Below are 17,015 nucleotides of genomic sequence, written 5' to 3' on the forward strand. Positions count from 1 at the left end.
TGCTTCAACGTGGATGGAACTGGAAGGTATTATGCTGAGGGAAGTAAGTCAATCGGAGAAGGACAAACATTATATGTTCTCATTCATTTGGGGAATATAAATAATAGTGAAAGGGAATATAAGGGAAGGGAGAAGAAGTGTGTGGGAAATATCAGAAAGGGAGACAGAACATAAATACTCCTAACTCTGGGAAATGAACTAGGGGTGGTGGAAGGAGAGGAGGGCGGGGGGTGGGGGTGAATGGATGATGGGCACTGAGGGGGCACTTGACGGGATGAGCACTGGGTGTTTTTCTGTATGTTGGCAAATTGAACACTAATAAAAAATAAATTTATTATAAAAAAAACCTCAGGCAGTAAATCTGAACAGACATTTCACCAAATAAACATGAAAAGATGCTCAATAATCATCATAGAAATGAAAGTAAAACTGCAATGAGATACCACTGCCACCTTATAGAATTGTTTAACAGAAACAACCAAAAAAACTTATACTAGTAAATGCTGTCAAGGATGTGGAGCAATAGAAATTCTCATTCAGTCCTGGTGGGAATGCCCAGTAGTACAGCCACAAGATAGTTTGGCAATTACGTATAAGGTTAAACACACTTATCATACAACCCAGCAATCCTACACTTAGGTATTTCCCCAAATGAATTGAAAACTTAGGTTCACATAAAAACCTGTACATGGAAAAAAAAAAAAAACCTGTACATGAATGTTTGTAGAAAGTTTATTCATAATTGCCCAAAATTAGAGGCAGTCAATATGTTCTTCAAAGGCAAATGGCAAACAAACTATGGTATAGCCATTATATGGAATATAACTCAGCAATAAAAAAGGATGAACTAGAGAGTCACCTGACGACTCTTGATTTTGGTTCAGGTCATGATCTCAGGGTTGTGGGATCAAGCCCTGTGTCAGGCTCCATGCTCAGCAGGGAATCTGCTTGAGATTCTCTCTCTCCCTCTTTGCCTGCTCCTCTCCCCATCTCTAAAACTATAATCTTTTTTAAGAAGTGAGATTTTTTTTTAAGATTTATTTATTCATGAGAGACAGAGAGAGAGAGAGAGAGAGAGAGAGGCTGAGACACAGGCAGAGGGAAAAGAAGGCTCCTCACAGGGAGCCTGATGTGGGACTTGATCCCAGATCCCGGGATCACACACTGAGCTGAAGGCAGACGCTCAACCACTGAGCCACCCTGACGTCCCAAAAAAGTGAGATTTAAATTCATATAACAACATGGTTAGTCTTAAATTCAGTTTGCTGAGTGAAAGAAGCTAGGACTCAAAGCTTTATAAAATGGTATGATTTTATTTATGTGAGACATTGTTGAAATATTAAAGTATGGGTGAGTCAGAAGAGGTTGACTACAAAGAAATTAGTTTCACAGGGAGATTTTTAGAGTATTGGAACTGATTGTTACTGAAGTTGCATTATGCATTTGTTACTTTATGTATTTGTTACCTTATGCATTTGTCAAAACTACTAGAAATATACATCAGAAAGAAATTTACTGAATGAAAAAAGAAAAAATAACAAGTGTTGATATTTGGGCTTCTGAAGATTTAATGCAGATTATAACAAATGAATCTAAAGGTTCTAAAATTACAAGATATAGCTTTAAATTAGCTTACCCTAAATGACTTTGGAGTATTATGTTTTGGCTGGATACTATGAGGCTAAAGACAAAAAGAACTATTTAATCACTACATTCTATTGCAGCGATTTGTAATAGAGAGCTCTCGAAAGAGCCAGAGTAAATATTTTTTGTGTCATAGGGTCCCTGTCACACTACTCAACTCTGCTGTTACAGCACTAAAGCAGACATAGACAATAGGTAAACAGATGAGTGTTTCTGTAGTCCAGTAAAACTTTATCCATATGTACTAATATGTGAATTTTATATGATATTTATGAAACTTTTTCCCCCAGCTATTTAAAAATTTTTTTTGTTTTTACCTATCAGGCCTTACAAAAACAGGCAAGGGCCAGAAATGCCCTGGGAGTTGAAGTTTGCCACACCGTATTCTATTAGATGAGTGTGATTCTTACAAGGGTATGGATTAGCAATTCTGAAAATACTTTACATTTATATGAGAGTTTTACATTTATATGAGAGTTGAACAAGTAAGTAAATAAATCATAAAGACAACCAGATTTTTAATCATAGTATACCCTATGTTACATCCATGTTTATTTTGATATATATACAGAGAGAATGACCCAGATATAGATATGAGCATATATTGAGATTAGTACACATCCATATTTCCTAGTTTTGTTCTCTAAAAGTCTCAAAAGGAGTGGCAACCCAATAGCAATGAACACACCCAGCTCTCCCAGGTCTTGGTTTCTGAATACCCATATTCAGTAAAAGTTATTGGGACTCTTGGAGCAATAGCTGATTCTGAGGCTGGGACAGGGAAAACACAAGATTAGGATGGAATATTTTGCAGTATGGAATGTGAGGAATTGCTTTTAAAATAAAAGAAGGGGGGTAGTAAGGAGAACAGGAGCATATCAAAAGAACACAGGAGCCCATCTGAAGTCCCAGTGACCATTGTTAGAATAATTTGAGCAACAAAATAAATAGCAATATTTGGATTATAGCTGAAAGAATAAAAGAATAAAATAAAATCCATGAGTTGATATAAGCAAAACAATGAATCACTAAGAATGAGAATGGACACATCTTCTTTACAGAAGAATTGTAAATAATAATTGTGGATATTGCCTCTTTCATGAGGTGTGGAGCTTAATTCCTCTTCCCTTGAGCATAGGCTAGACTTAGTGATTTGTTTCTGATGAATAAAGTATGGAGAAATCGGTAGACACCACGTTCACAAAGTGATCAGAATTAACATCATGCTGGCATCCTGTATTCCCTGATATCAAGTAATACGAAGGGCACTGCTCTCTGACATTGTTCCCCAAAACCCATAACCCTAGTCTAAACATGAAAAAAATATAAGACAAAATCAAATTGAGAAACTTTCCACAAAATCCCTGAGTAGTACTTTTCTAAACCATCAAGGTCATGAGAAACAAAGAAGGACAAACTTGGCACAGATTGGAGGAGACTAAGAAATGATGACTAAAAGCATCATGGTATCCTTATTGGATCCTGGAATAGAAGTGCCTTACTGGAAAAACTGGTGCAATCCAAATAAAGTCTGCAGTGGAGATAATTACTGTACTAATGTTACTTTCTTAGGTTTGCAAAATCAGCTATAGCTATATTAAGATATAAACTTTGAGAACCGGGGTGAAGGGTGAAGTTCCCGGGTACAACTCTTTTATCTTTGCCACTGTTTTGTAAATCTAAATATTCAAAAATAAAAAGTTAAACTACCATTGACCCTTGAACAATGTGGGGGTTACAGGCTCCAGACCTTCTTCCTTTGCACAGTCAGAAATCTGCATATAACTTTTGATGCCCCAAAACTTAACTACTAATAGTAGTTGACCAGAAGCCTAACCAGTAACATAAAATAGTTGATTAACACATATTTTGTATATGTATTGGACCTGTGGTTGCACAAAGCATAGATTCCTAGCATTTTGTTCTATGCTCTATACACATATGCCCCCAGGAAAACACCAGTTGCAGACCTTTACTTTACCTCTTCTCTCAGGAATGTTAGTACCACTAGTACTACTATGTAAGCAGCTCCCTAGTGCCTTTGAACAAAAACAAACTATGTAAATATATATGTGCATACACACGCACACATATTTGCATGCATGCAGCTGGCTTAAACTGTACACTAATCTCAGTATCTTAAATTGGTTTACACTAAGAGCAGCTTGAATACAAGCTCTTAAACTTAGTCATATTTTTCTGCCTAGGTTAATTCACATATACTGAGCATTCTCAACCAAATATCTGCATGCTCTGCATCTGCCACTATGCACAGCACTGGAGATCTTTTCGTAAAATCAAATTTCCTGCCCATAAGGAACTTTATAATTCCCTGAGTTGCATGGTAATGATATTTTGTCTGTAGTGTTTATTCTTGAAAGTTACTTTGGCTGGATATAAAAATCCTTGGCTTACATTTTTTTTTTTTACTTTAAATATGTTATTTGATTGTGACAGAGAATGTTTCTGTCAAAATCTGCTTAAAATCCAATTTTCTTTCCCTTGTGAGGGATTTGCTCCTTTAGTTTGGAAAGTCAAGCTAAAATATTGTGCACTTTCCCCCCCTTCATTTTACCTCATGGTGTTGATTATTCGGGATTGATTTTTTTCCCCAATGTATGTCATGTGTCTTTCATTATGTTTTCAATATGTTTGTGAATATAACTTTTATTTTTAATTAAAATTTTTTATTTTAAATTTTACTTAGTTAACATACAGCACAATATTGGTTACTGGAGTAGAGTTCAGTGATTCATCACATATATTCAACACCCAGTGCTCATCACAAGTGCCCTCTTTAATACCCATCATACATCTAGCCCAACCCCCACCCACCCACCCACCCACCTTCCATCAACCTCTATTTGTTCGTTATCATTAAGAGTCTCTTGTGGTTTGTTTCTCTCTCTATTTTCCCCTCCTTCCCATATGTTCATCTGCTTTCTTCAATTCCCCATATGACTGAGATTATATGGTACTTGTCCTTCTCTGATTGACATGTACCCCTCTGAATCTGTATTTTTTTTTTAATCCTTTGGATAAATACCTAGTAGTGCAATTGCTAGATCACAGGGTAGTTCTATTTTTAACTTTTTGAGGAACCTCCACACTGTTCTCCAGAGTAGCTGCACCAGTTTGCATTCCCATTAGCAATGCAAGGGGGTTCCCCTTTCTCTGCATCTTCACCAAAATCTGTTGTTTCTTATGTTGTTAATTTTAGCCATTTTGACAAGTGTGAGGTGATATCTCATCATGGTTTTGATTTGTAGTTCCCTGGTGATGAATGATGTTTAGCATCTTTTCATGTGTCTGTTGGCCATCTGAAAAAGTGTCTATTCGTGTCTTCTGCCCATTTCTTAACTGGATTATTTGTTTTTTGGATGTTGAGTGTGATAAGTTCTTTATAGAGTTTGGATGCTAACTCTTTAATCAGATATGTTGTTTGCAAATATCTTCTTCCATTCCATAGACTTTTAGTTTTTATTGATAGCTTCCTTTGCTGTGCAGAAGCTTTTTATTTTAATGTTCATTTTTGCTTTTGTTTCCCTTGCCTCTGAAAGCGTGTCTAATAAGAAGTTGCTATAGCTGAGGTCAAAGCGGTTTCTGCCTGTGTTCTCCTTTAGGATTTGTAGGATTTGTTGTCTCATACAAATTTTAGGATTGTTTGTTCTAGCTCTGTGGAAAACACAGGTATTTTGATTGCATTTAATTTGTAGATTGTTTTGGGTAGGACAGACATTTTATCGACGTTTGTTCTTTCAATCCATGAGCATGGAATGCTTTTCCATTTCTCTGTGTCCTCTTCAATTTCTTTCATAAGTATTCTGTAGTTTTCAGAATACAGATCTTCTACCTCATTAGTTAGGCTTATTCCTAGGAATCTTACCGTTTTGGGTGCAATTCCAAATGGAATCGATTTTTTAATTTCTTTTTCTGCTGCTTCATTATCGGTGTATAGAAATGCAGCAGATTTTCTGCACATTGATTTTATATCCTGCAACTTTGCTGAATTCATGTATTAATTCTAGCAGTTTTTTGGTAGAGTCTTTCAGGTTTCTATATAGAATATCATATCATCTGCCAACAGTGAAAGTTTGACCTTTTTGCTGATTTGGATGCCTCTTATCTCTCTCTCTTTTTTTCTTCTGATTGCTGAGGCTAAGATTTCTAGTACTATGTTAAATAGTAATGATGAGAATGGACATCCTTGTCTTCTTCCTGACCTTAGGGGAAAGGCTCTCAGTTTTTTCCCCATTGAGGATGATATTAGCTGTAGGGCTTTTACATATGGCTTTTATAATATTGAGGTATTTTCCATCTATCCCCTGCTTTGTGGAGGGTTTTTATCAAGAATGGATGCTATATTTTATCAAATGATTTTTCTGCATCTACTGACAAGATAATATGGTTCTTTTATTAATGCAGTGCATCATATTTATTAATTTGTGAATATTGAACCAACCCTGCAGCCCAGGTATAAATCCTACTTGATTGTGGAGCATAATTATTTTATTTTTATTTATTTATTTATTTTTTTAAGATTTTATTTATTTATGATAGTCACAGAGAGAGAGAGAGAGGGGCAGAGACACAGGCAGAGGGAGAAGCAGGCTCCATGCACCGGGAGCCTGACGTGGGATTCGATCCCGGGACTCCAGGATCGCGCCCTGGGCCAAAGGCAGGCGCCAAACCGCTGCGCCACCCAGGGATCCCGAGCATAATTATTTTAATTTGATGTTGAATTTGATTGGCTAGTGTTTTATTGAGAATTTTTGCATCCATATTCATCAGGGATATTGGCCTGGTCTGTAATTCTCCTTTTTATTGGAGTCTTTGTCTGGTTTTGGAATCCCAGTAATGCTGGCTTCATTGAATGAGTTTGGAAGTTTTCCTTCCATTTCTATTTTTTTGGAACAGTTTAAGAAGAATAGGTATTAACTCTTCTTTAAATGTTGTAGAATTCCCTTGGGAAACTATCTGGCCAAGGACTTTTGTTAGTTGGGAGACTTTTGATTATTGATTCAATTTCTTTGCTGGTTATGGGTATGTTCAAATATTCTATTTCTTCCTGTTTCAGTTTTGGTAGTTTGTTTCTTCCAGATTGCCCAGTTTGTTGGCATATAATTTTTCATAGTATTCTCTAACAATTGTTTGTATTTCTGTGGTATTGGTTGTTATCTCTCTTCTTTCATTTGTGATTTTATCTATTTGGGCCCTTTTCTTTTGGTAAGTCTGGATAGGGGTTTATCAATTTTATTAATTCTTTTAAAGAACCAGCTCTTAGTTTCACTGATCTGTTCTACTGGAGGTTTTTTTTTGGTTTCTACATCACTTATTTATGCTCTTTATTATTTCCTTCTTATGCCAGCTTTAGTTTGCTGTTCCTTTTCTAGCTCCATTAGCTGTAAGATTAGGCTGTGTATTTTAGCAAGACTTTTCTTGCTTCTTGAGATAGGCCTGTGTTGCAGTATACTTCCCTCTTAGGACTGCCTTTGCTGCATCCCGAAGATCTTGGACTGTCATATTTTCATTTGCTTCCATGTATTCTTTTTTTTACTTCTTCTTTAATTTTCTAGTTAACCCATTCATTCTTTAGCAGTATGTTCTTTAACCTTAATGTATTTGAAGTCCCTACAAATTTTTTCTTGTGGTTGACTTCAAGTGTCATAGCATTGTGGTCCGAAAATATGCATGGTATGATTCAATCTTTTTATACTTGTTGAGGGCTGATTTGTGAACCAGTATGTGATCTATTCTGGAGGATATTCCATGTGTATTCAAAAAGAATGTGTACTCTGAAATGCTCTGAATATATCTGTGAAGTCTATGTGGCCCAGTGTGTCATTCAAAGCCATTGTTTCCTTGTTGATTTTCTGCTTAGATGCTCTGTCCATTGCTATAAGTGGGGTGTTAAAGTCCCCTACTATTACTGTATTATTATCAATGAGTTTCTTTTTGTTTATTATTAATTGATTTATATATTTGGGTGCTCCCAAGTTGGGGACATAAATATTTACAATTGTTAGGTATTCTTGATGGATAGACCCTTTAATTATAATATAATGCCCTTCTTCATCTCTTAGTACAGTCTTTGTTTTAAAATCTAGTTTGTCTGAGGGATCCCTGGGTGGCTCAGCGGTTTAGCGCCGCCTTTGGCCCAGGGTGTGATCCTGGAGTCTGGGGATCGAGTCCCACATCAGGCTCCTTACATGGAGCCTGCTTCTCCCTCTGGCTGTGTCTCTGCCTCTCTCTCTCTCTCTCTCTTTCTGTCTCTCATGAATAAATAAATAAAATCTTAAAAAAAAAATCTAGTTTGTCTGATAATAAGTATGGCTACTCCAGCCTTCTTTTGATGTCCATTAGCATGATAGATTGTTCTCCTTATCCTCATTTTCAATCTGTAGGTGTCTTGAGGTCTAAAATTATTATCTTGTAGGCAGCATATAGATAGATCTTTTTAAATCCATTCTGATACCCTGTGTCTTTTGACTGGAGCTTTTGGTGATTTTTCTACACTCAAAGAGTCCCCCTTAACATTTCTTACATGACTGGTTTAGTAATTATGAACTCCTTCAGTTTTTGTCTGGGAAACTCTTTCACTCTCCTTCTATTCTGAATTACAGCCTTGCTGAATAAAATAATCTTGGCTGCATATTTTTTCTCATTAAGCACATTGAATATATCCTGCCACCCCTTCCAACCTGCCTAGTTGCAAACCTGATCTATCTTACCTTGCAAGTTAAAGACTTTTTTTCCCCTTGCTGCATTCGGGATTCTTTCTGTGTCTGTTTATTTTGTAAATTTGACTATGATAGGCCTTGGCAATGGTTGGCTTTTGTTGAATTTATTGAGAGTTTTCTGTGCTTCTTGGATTTTGATGCCTATATCCTTCCACAGATAGGGAAGTTTTCACCTGTAACTTGCTCAAATAAACCTTTTGCCCCTTTTCCTCTATCTTCATCTTCTGGGACTCCTATAATATGAATGGTATTCTATTTCAATAAGTTGTTGAGTTCCCTAAGTCTACCTTCATGATCCATTACTTCTAATCTTCTGTGTCACTGATTCATTCCTCTGCCTTATCTATCCGTCATTTTTATGGCATTCATTTGGGCTTTTTTTCAGTTAAAACATTTTTAATTTTGGCCTGACTAGATTTTAGTTCTTTTATTTCTGCAGTAAGAGATTCTCTAGTGTCATTTCTGCTTTTTTCAAGCCCAGTTAGTATCCTTATAATTGTTTTAAATTCTCTTAAATTTGTTCTTTTACTTTTGGGGTAAAAACGGTTATCAGTGATTTTTTGCCTACCAGTATTCTCACCCCTGTGTAGTTTTGTCCCACCACACGTGAATAGGGATGATCTGTGTAAACAATAGATTATTACAGAAATAAGAGTTACGAATTCTGAGGCTAGATCAAAAAGAATTAAAGCTTCTTCCTTGTTCTCATAAGATCATTTACTCTTGGGAAGACAAATTGTCAGGTCATGAAGACACAGTACATTTTCCATCTGTTTTGTGAGCATGACTTTTCTGGCATGATTTTTCTTTTTTTTAAATTAAGGTCTCCTTATTTGGTCTTTTTCCCCCTCTCTTAAAACTTTTTATGAAATTTAACCCATTTATGATGATTATTTTATAAAATTATTTTTTCATGAACTTTTAGAAAGGGACATAGGATTTAGAATTTTTCTAATGTGAAGTTTGAGAGCTCTTTTTTTCTGTCTTCATTTGTTCTAAAGTATGGCAGCTTAGCTTCTGACATTTCCTGGCTCCTTCTTCTTCCCAATTTTTATATAGAATTTTTCTTTCCTTTGCTTTTACTTCACTGCTCAATTTGTCTTTTTTTTTCCAGATGTTTATACACAGTGTAAAGTTTTATCTTGGAAGGTGACTTTGGCATATTAGTTTTGAGAGTTAATGAGTTCCAGACTGCTCCAGCTCCTTCAGAATTTGTTGTAAATCCTTTGTACTCATCACTATGAGAGTGGGAGAAATCTTTTCCAGTTCCAGTTTCTGAATTGGCTCACCAAGCTTTTGAGTGAATACTCTTTTTTGTTACTTTGAAGTTATTTGGTTTATCAGATGCCTCAATGTTTTCCTCTGATTTCTCCTCCACAGATGGTATTACCATCTCATGTACCTACTGGGAGTTTATGAGTATCTCCTGATATTTTAGAGTTCATGGGAATATCTTGTCATTTAATTTGGTTACAAATAAAAAATAATTTGGTTGCAGATGTTTCCCATGGATTTTTTAGTATTGCTATTTTAGGTAATTTTTAAAATTGTATTTCAGTATAATGTACTTTAATCTTAAGTTGTACAGCAAAGTGAGTTTTTAAAAAGTGAACCCATGAATGAACAGCATCCAGGTCAGAGACATGACAACCCAAAATGCCTCTGGTGCCTTCTTCAGTCACTACACAACTTACTATTCTAATATATAACAACATATAGACTAGTTTTATGTGTTTTTGAACATTTCATAAATGGAATCATATGGTATTTACCCTTTTGTATTTGATTTTTTCGGCTGATCATTATGTTTATGACATACATGTGCTTCCTTTTTATTATTATGTAGTGGGAATCAGCAAACTATAGCCCACAAACATATTCCAGACTTTTACATTTTAAATAAAGTTATATTGGAATATGGATAGACCTATTTGTTTGGCTATCCTCAAGCTACAACAGCAGAAATGAGCAATTGTGATAAAGAGCACATAACTTGCAAAGCTGAATATATATATGATTTGGTCCTTCTCTGTCTTTTTTTTTTTTTTTTAAGATTTCACTTATTTATTCATGAGAGAGAGAGAGAAGAAAGGGGGGGCTGTAGAGGGAGAAGCAGATTCCATGCAGGGAGCCTGATGTGGGACTCGATCCCAGGTGTCCAGGATCAGGCCCTGGGCTGAAGGCGGCGCTAAACCACTGAGCCACCCAGACTGCCCTGATTTGGCCCTTCAAAGAATAGTTTGCCAATCCTTGCTTTATAGTATTTCAATAAATATCAAAATTTATCAGTTCTTTTTATTTGGGGCTAATACAAATAGTACTGCTATCAATATTATTATATATGTTCTTTGATGAACATAAATATGTATTCCTGTTGAATATATGCCTAAAAATGGAATTACTGAGTTATAAGGAATGTGTATTCTTCTGTAGATGATACTGCCAGAGTTTTTTCAAAGTGATTCAGTATCAGTGGTTGAATGTTCTAGTTTTCTGCATCCTTGCTAACACAGTGTATTTTCTGGGTTTTATTTTCCCATTATAGGTATTCCAGAGAGTATGAATTGATCATGTATTATGGATTTGCTTTGCATATTCTGAAACCATCTTACCAGATGCATACAGTTTGGATTGTGGGGATTTTTTTTCTGGGTAATTGGCCTGTTTGTCATTGGGAAATGTCTTTACCTCTAGGAAAGCTTCTTGCCTTCAAGTATAGTTTGTCTGATATTATTATAGCCATATCAACTTTCTTTTGGTTAATGTTGATTGGTATTTTTCATTTTTTTTATTTTTGCCCCTTGTGTGCCCCTGTATTTAAGATGTATGCATTATATAGTTGAGTTTTGTATTACTCAGTCTTTCTCTTTATTTAGTATAATCATTTAATTACTGATGTTGTTGGGTTTATACCATCCTTCTATTTTTCTATCTGACAGATCTGTTAGTGTTTGTTTTTTCAATCTCCTGCGTGTCTCCTTTGACTGAGATATTTTTATTCCTTTTTCTCCCTCTTTTAACTCATAGGGTATATATTTGCTTATTATTCTTTTAATATTGCCCTGTAAAATACATGTATCCTCTATTACAATCTAATACAATTTTTTTCTTTGCCAGTTTTTTGATGATGCTAAAATTTTAGAATACTTACACTCCATTTAAACTCCTTTCTTCTTTATTTATCTTTATTCCTTACTTCTTGGGTGTCCAGTTACATCTACTAGACCTTTCGGTTGTCTCCCAGTTTCTTACACTTCTTTCTGTATTTATCATTCTGTTTTCTCTTTTATTAGCATTTCCTATGAACCTATATTCTGCTTCACTGATCTTGTCTTCTCCTGTTTCCAATATACTGTTAAACCCATCTATTTAGTTCTTTATTTATCCTATTTAATGTTCAGATATAAACTATCTCTTTAATTTTTATAAATGCCAATGTTTCTGGAAATCCTTAACCTTTATGTATATTTTGTTCAACTTTTAATCTGTTTTTTCGAACATATTGATCATAATTTAAAGTGCTTATTTCCTCATTTTGATACCAGGCTTACACTTGTGATCTATTTCCTTTATCTTTTTTTACTCTTGCTTACTGGTTGTACTGTCCTGACTGTACCACTGATTTCATAGTTAAATTCTAGACATTTTTTAAAGAACTTTAAGATTTTCCAGATGATGAGACATTTCCCTCTTTACTAGTCAGGTAGCATCAGGGGCTAACCTTGATTCAAAAGAGACAAAATTAGTTTGAAGCTATATTGATGTATTGGTAAATCTCAGTTTACCAATCTCAGTAAGGTAAATCCTTAATCAAACTTTCCTTAAATCTCACCTCACCTCTCTTTTTTTGATAATTAGCCTCCATTTCAAGTCAGAGTTTTTCAGATCTTTGTCTTCTGAAGAAACTGAGGCAATTTCTGTCCTACTTCTCAGAAAGTTTAGGTTTAGTTCCTTACATTTCCATACCAGGAACATTCAGAAAATATTCATGTATTTGAGTCCTTTCTCATCTCTGTTTTTATGACATCAGCTTTACATAGTCACCAAGATAGCTCCTGGTTTCTGTCTGCCAGCACCAGCTCTATGACCAGTTCTAGATGCTCCCAGAAGTCAAGTGCCCTTAGGGTAAATGTGATTGTAACTGGTAAGTAACAATTCACTACTTCTCAACGCTTTCAGCTCTCACTTGCTCTGTTACAAAAGTCTTTTTTTCCTGACAGATGTTTGTCTTTTTTTTTTTTAAGATTTTATTCATTTATTCATGAGAGACACACAGAGAGAGAGAGGAGAGAGAGAGAGAGAGAGAGAGAAACAGAGACACAGGCAGAGGGAGAAGTAGACTCCATCCCGGATCCGGGATCACTCCCTGAGCTGAAGGCAGAAGCTCAACCGCTGAGCCACCCAGGTCCCCAGATGTTTGTCTTTTAATTACCATCTAGTTATATGGCATGCATCTTTTGCATTCTAGTTTTCAACAAGAGTATTGGTCTGCTCTGAATTATTCTATCTAACCACTAAACAATATATGTTTTTATGAGGAGATTTGTGCCTCTAAATATTATGTTTTGTATTGGTACCATAACAAATTATCACAAGCTTAGTAGATCAAATTGATTACCTTACATTGCTATAGACCTGAACATGGATCTCACTGGGCTAAACTCAAGGTGTTAGCAGAACTGTTTTCTTTATAGTGTTTCCAGGGAAGGTTCAACTTTTGCATTTTCCAGCTCTTGGTGATCACCCACATTCCTTGGCATGTGGCCATTTCTCTCCATTTTCAGAGCCAGCAACATTGCATCCCCCTTGACTCTTATTCTTTTTTTTAAGATTTATTTATTTTTGAGAGAGAGAGAAAGAAAGAGCATGTGGGGGAGGCACAGAGAGAAAGAATCTTCAAGCAGATTCCCACTGAGTGAGGAGCCCATGAGATCATGACTTGAGCCAAAGCCAAGAGTTGGACGCTTAACCAACTGAGCCACCCAGGTGCCCCTTGACCCTAATTCTTAATCACATCTCCCCTCTGTCTGATCATGGCCATGAAAGATTTTTCTGCTTTTAAGAAGTCATTTCTTTGGGATCTCTGCGTGGCTCAGCAGTTGAGCTTCTATCTTCAGTCCAGGGCGTGATCCTGGAGTTCTAGGATCGAGTCCCACATCGGGCTCCCTGCGAGGAACCTGCTTCTCCCCCTGCCTATGTCTCTGCCTCTCTCTATGTGTCTCTCATGAATAAATAAATAAAATCTTAAAAAAATAAAAAAGTCAAATGATTAGATTGGGCCCACAGATAATCCAAGGTAATCTTCCCTTCTCAAGATCCTTATCCTTAGTCAAATCTACAAAATCCCCTGCTGCTATAAAAGGTTACGTATTCTTTGGTTCTGAGAATTAAGGCATGGAAATCTTTGGGTACCTTTAGTCTGTCTATCACACACTGTCGCTAACATTTTCCTACAGTTTCCTTCTCTGGCAATTTTTAAGGTATTTTTCATTGTCATTTCTTCTCAGCAGTTTAATATTATATACTTAGCTGTGATTTTCTCTTGTTTTTATCCAGTTTGGCCTTTGTAGTACTTCTCAGAAAGCACATGTTAGACTCGTTCTGTGTATACCATATGCGCCTTAAGGTCTTTTATTTTAATTCCTGGACATTTTCTGATGGGTGTGTTTTATATTATGAATATATCCCAATTTGTGACATGCATGTTTGTTTTCTGAATAAAAGTCCTTTCGTGAAGAGAAGTTCTTAATATAGCCCAATTTTCCTCTCCTTTTGATTAGCGTTTTGGTTCACTTTAACCATGATTCTGAAGAAATTCCCCTATTTTAAAAATCTTTTATCATGTTACCTTTCACATTAGATCTACAATACATATGAACTTGATCTGTATGTATAATGTGAGATTTGGATGAAAGTTTATTTTTTCCCCTATGTTTATGATCCATCATCCTTTTTCAAATGGCCATTTTTCCCTTACTACTCTGTTTACATGGAAATCGTTCTGGATTCTATTCTGTTTTATTATGACTGTACATAATGTGAAAAGAAAATCTTTCTGGATTTTCTTTTGTTTCATTCGTTTCTTTAATTCTAACATCATACTTTCTCAACTGCTACAGGTTTATACTCTTGTTATCTAATGGCAGAGGTTCTTCAGCTTTGTTCTTGCTTGAATTTCCATCTGGATTCCAAGATCAGCTTGTCTGTTTTAAAAAACATGCTATGATTTTATCTGGGATTACCTTGAATCTGTGCTTTAACTAGGGGAAAACGGACATCTTACTTCTTACCAATATTGAGTTTTCCAATCCATGAAAATGGTGTCTTATAAAATTAATTTAGATATTTAATTTCTCCCAATTATATCATAGTTATCATAGTTGTACTTCAGTAGATTTATTCCTACATGTTTGATATTTTAGTGCTATTATAAATTGCGTATTTTAAAATTGTATCTTTTTTTTTTTTTAAAGATTTTATTCATACATTCATGAGAGACAGAGAGAGATAGAGGCAGAGACACAGGCAGAGGGAGAAGCAGGCTCCATTCAGGGAGCCTGATGTGGGACTCGATCCTGGGTCTCCAGGATCACACCCCAGGCAGAAGGCAGGCACTAAACCCCTGAGCCACCTGAGCTGCCCTAAAATTGTATCTTTTATTTGGTTTTGGTATAATGGCTGTAATAGATTTTTGTATAATGACCTCATTGTCAATGACCTTGCATTCACATATTAATGTTAATATATGGTAGTTTTCTTTGCATTTATATGTATAATATAATCTGTAAATAACGACAGTTTTATTTCTCCTTCTTTAATTTTTATGCCTTTTTTTTCTTTTTCTTGCCTTATTGCCCTGTGTAGGATTTCCAAAGCAATATCAAATAGATGTGGTGATAGATAGCATCCTGTCTTATTTGCCATCCAAAGAGGGAAGCTTTTTATAATTCAACATTCAGTATGATACATGTTATACATATTTTGTGGGTATTCTTTGGCAGATTACAGAAGTTTCTTCTATTTTTTCAATGAGGTTTTTTAAATTTCATTGTAAATGTATGAATTTTATGACATTGGGATTATTATATGCTTTTTCTATTTTAATATGGTAAATTACTTGATTATTCAAATGTTAACCCATGTTTGTATGCTTGGGACAAAACTCTTGGTCATTATATATACATCAAAGAAAATATTAGCAATCAAAACCAGTGAGATAGGATATTTACATCTAAGTTAATGATAGTGATTGGATTGTAAGTTCCCTTTCCTATAATGTCTTCCTTAAGTTTTGGTTGGTCTCTTTTTTTTTTTTTTTTAAGATTTTATTTATTTATTCATGAGAGACAGAGAGAGAGAGGGAGGCAGAGACACAGGCAGAGGGAGAAGCAGGCACCATGTAGGGAGCCTGACGTGGGACTTGATCCCAGGTCTCCAGGATCTCGCCCTGGGCTAAAGGTGGCACTAAACCACTGAGCCACCGGGGCTGCCCTTGGTTGGTCTCTTAAAAATGATTTGGGAGGGGTGCCTGGGTGGTTCAGTCAGTTAACCGTCCCACTCTTGGTTTGGGCTCAGGTCATACTCTCATGGGTCATGAAATTGAGCCCTATTTTGGGCTCCGTATTCCTTGGGAAGTCTGCTTGAAGATTCTCCCTTCCTGCCTCTCTCCCCACTTGTGCACACACATTTTCACTCTCTCTTTCTCAAGTAAATAAATAAATCTTAAAAAAATGATTTGGAAAACATTCCCAATCATTCTCTAGAAGAGCGTGTTTAAAATTATATCTTAACTGTTTTATATAAGTTTATCTTTGTAGGAGAGTTTTCAATAAAATTTAATTCGCTAATTTTATTTCACTGTGGCCAGATAACATACTTTGTATGACCTCAGTCCTTTTAAATTTATTGAAACTCATTTTATGGTTTAAGGTATGGTTTCTGCTAAAGAATTTGTCATGTATACTCGAGAAGAATGTATATTTTGCTATTGTCTGGAGTATGTTCTATAGGTGTTAGGTCTAGTGATTTATAATGTTCAAATCTTCCATTTCCTTGTTGATCTTCTGTCTTAATTATTCTATCCATTGTTAGAAATGAAGTACTGAAGAGTCCAACTAATATGTTGTAGGAGTTTCTCATTCTCATATTGTGTGAGTCAGGATTCTCCAAGGAAATAAAAGCAACAGAACAGTGTGTGTGTGTGTGTGTGTGTGTGTGTGTGTGTGTGTGTGTTTATATACACATATATGGACAGAGAGAAAGAGTTAAAGAGTTGGCTTATGCAGTTGTGAAAACTTGGTGAGCCCAAAATCTGATGAGATAGGCTGGATACTCAGGGAAGAGTTGTAGTTCAAATCCAAAGCAGTCTATTGGCAGAATTTCTTCTTGCTTGAGGGGAGGTTAGGATTTGGTCCATAAGGCCTCAACTGACTGAATGAGGCCCACCCACATTATGGAAGCAGTCAATCTTTTTTACTCAGAGTCCATACATGTAAATGTTAATCTCATCCATAAAAGCCTCATGGAAATGTCCAACCAAATATCTAGACACCATGGCTGAACCAAGTTGACATATTTAATTAACCATCACACAGATTTTTTCACACTTCACCTCTAGCAGTTTGTCAAAGT

At 35.7% G+C, this 17,015-nt stretch overlaps 1 protein-coding gene across 2 annotated transcripts in view; it reads left to right on the forward strand.

Moving 5' to 3' along the window:
• Window positions 1-17,015, forward strand: part of SPATA6 (spermatogenesis associated 6) — a 146,648-nt gene that overhangs the window by 108,600 nt on the left and 21,033 nt on the right. The window lies entirely within an intron of this gene.

Source organism: Canis lupus, chromosome 15 (genome assembly GCF_011100685.1).
Source record: "Canis lupus familiaris isolate Mischka breed German Shepherd chromosome 15, alternate assembly UU_Cfam_GSD_1.0, whole genome shotgun sequence".
Classification (NCBI taxonomy): domain Eukaryota; kingdom Metazoa; phylum Chordata; class Mammalia; order Carnivora; family Canidae; genus Canis; species Canis lupus.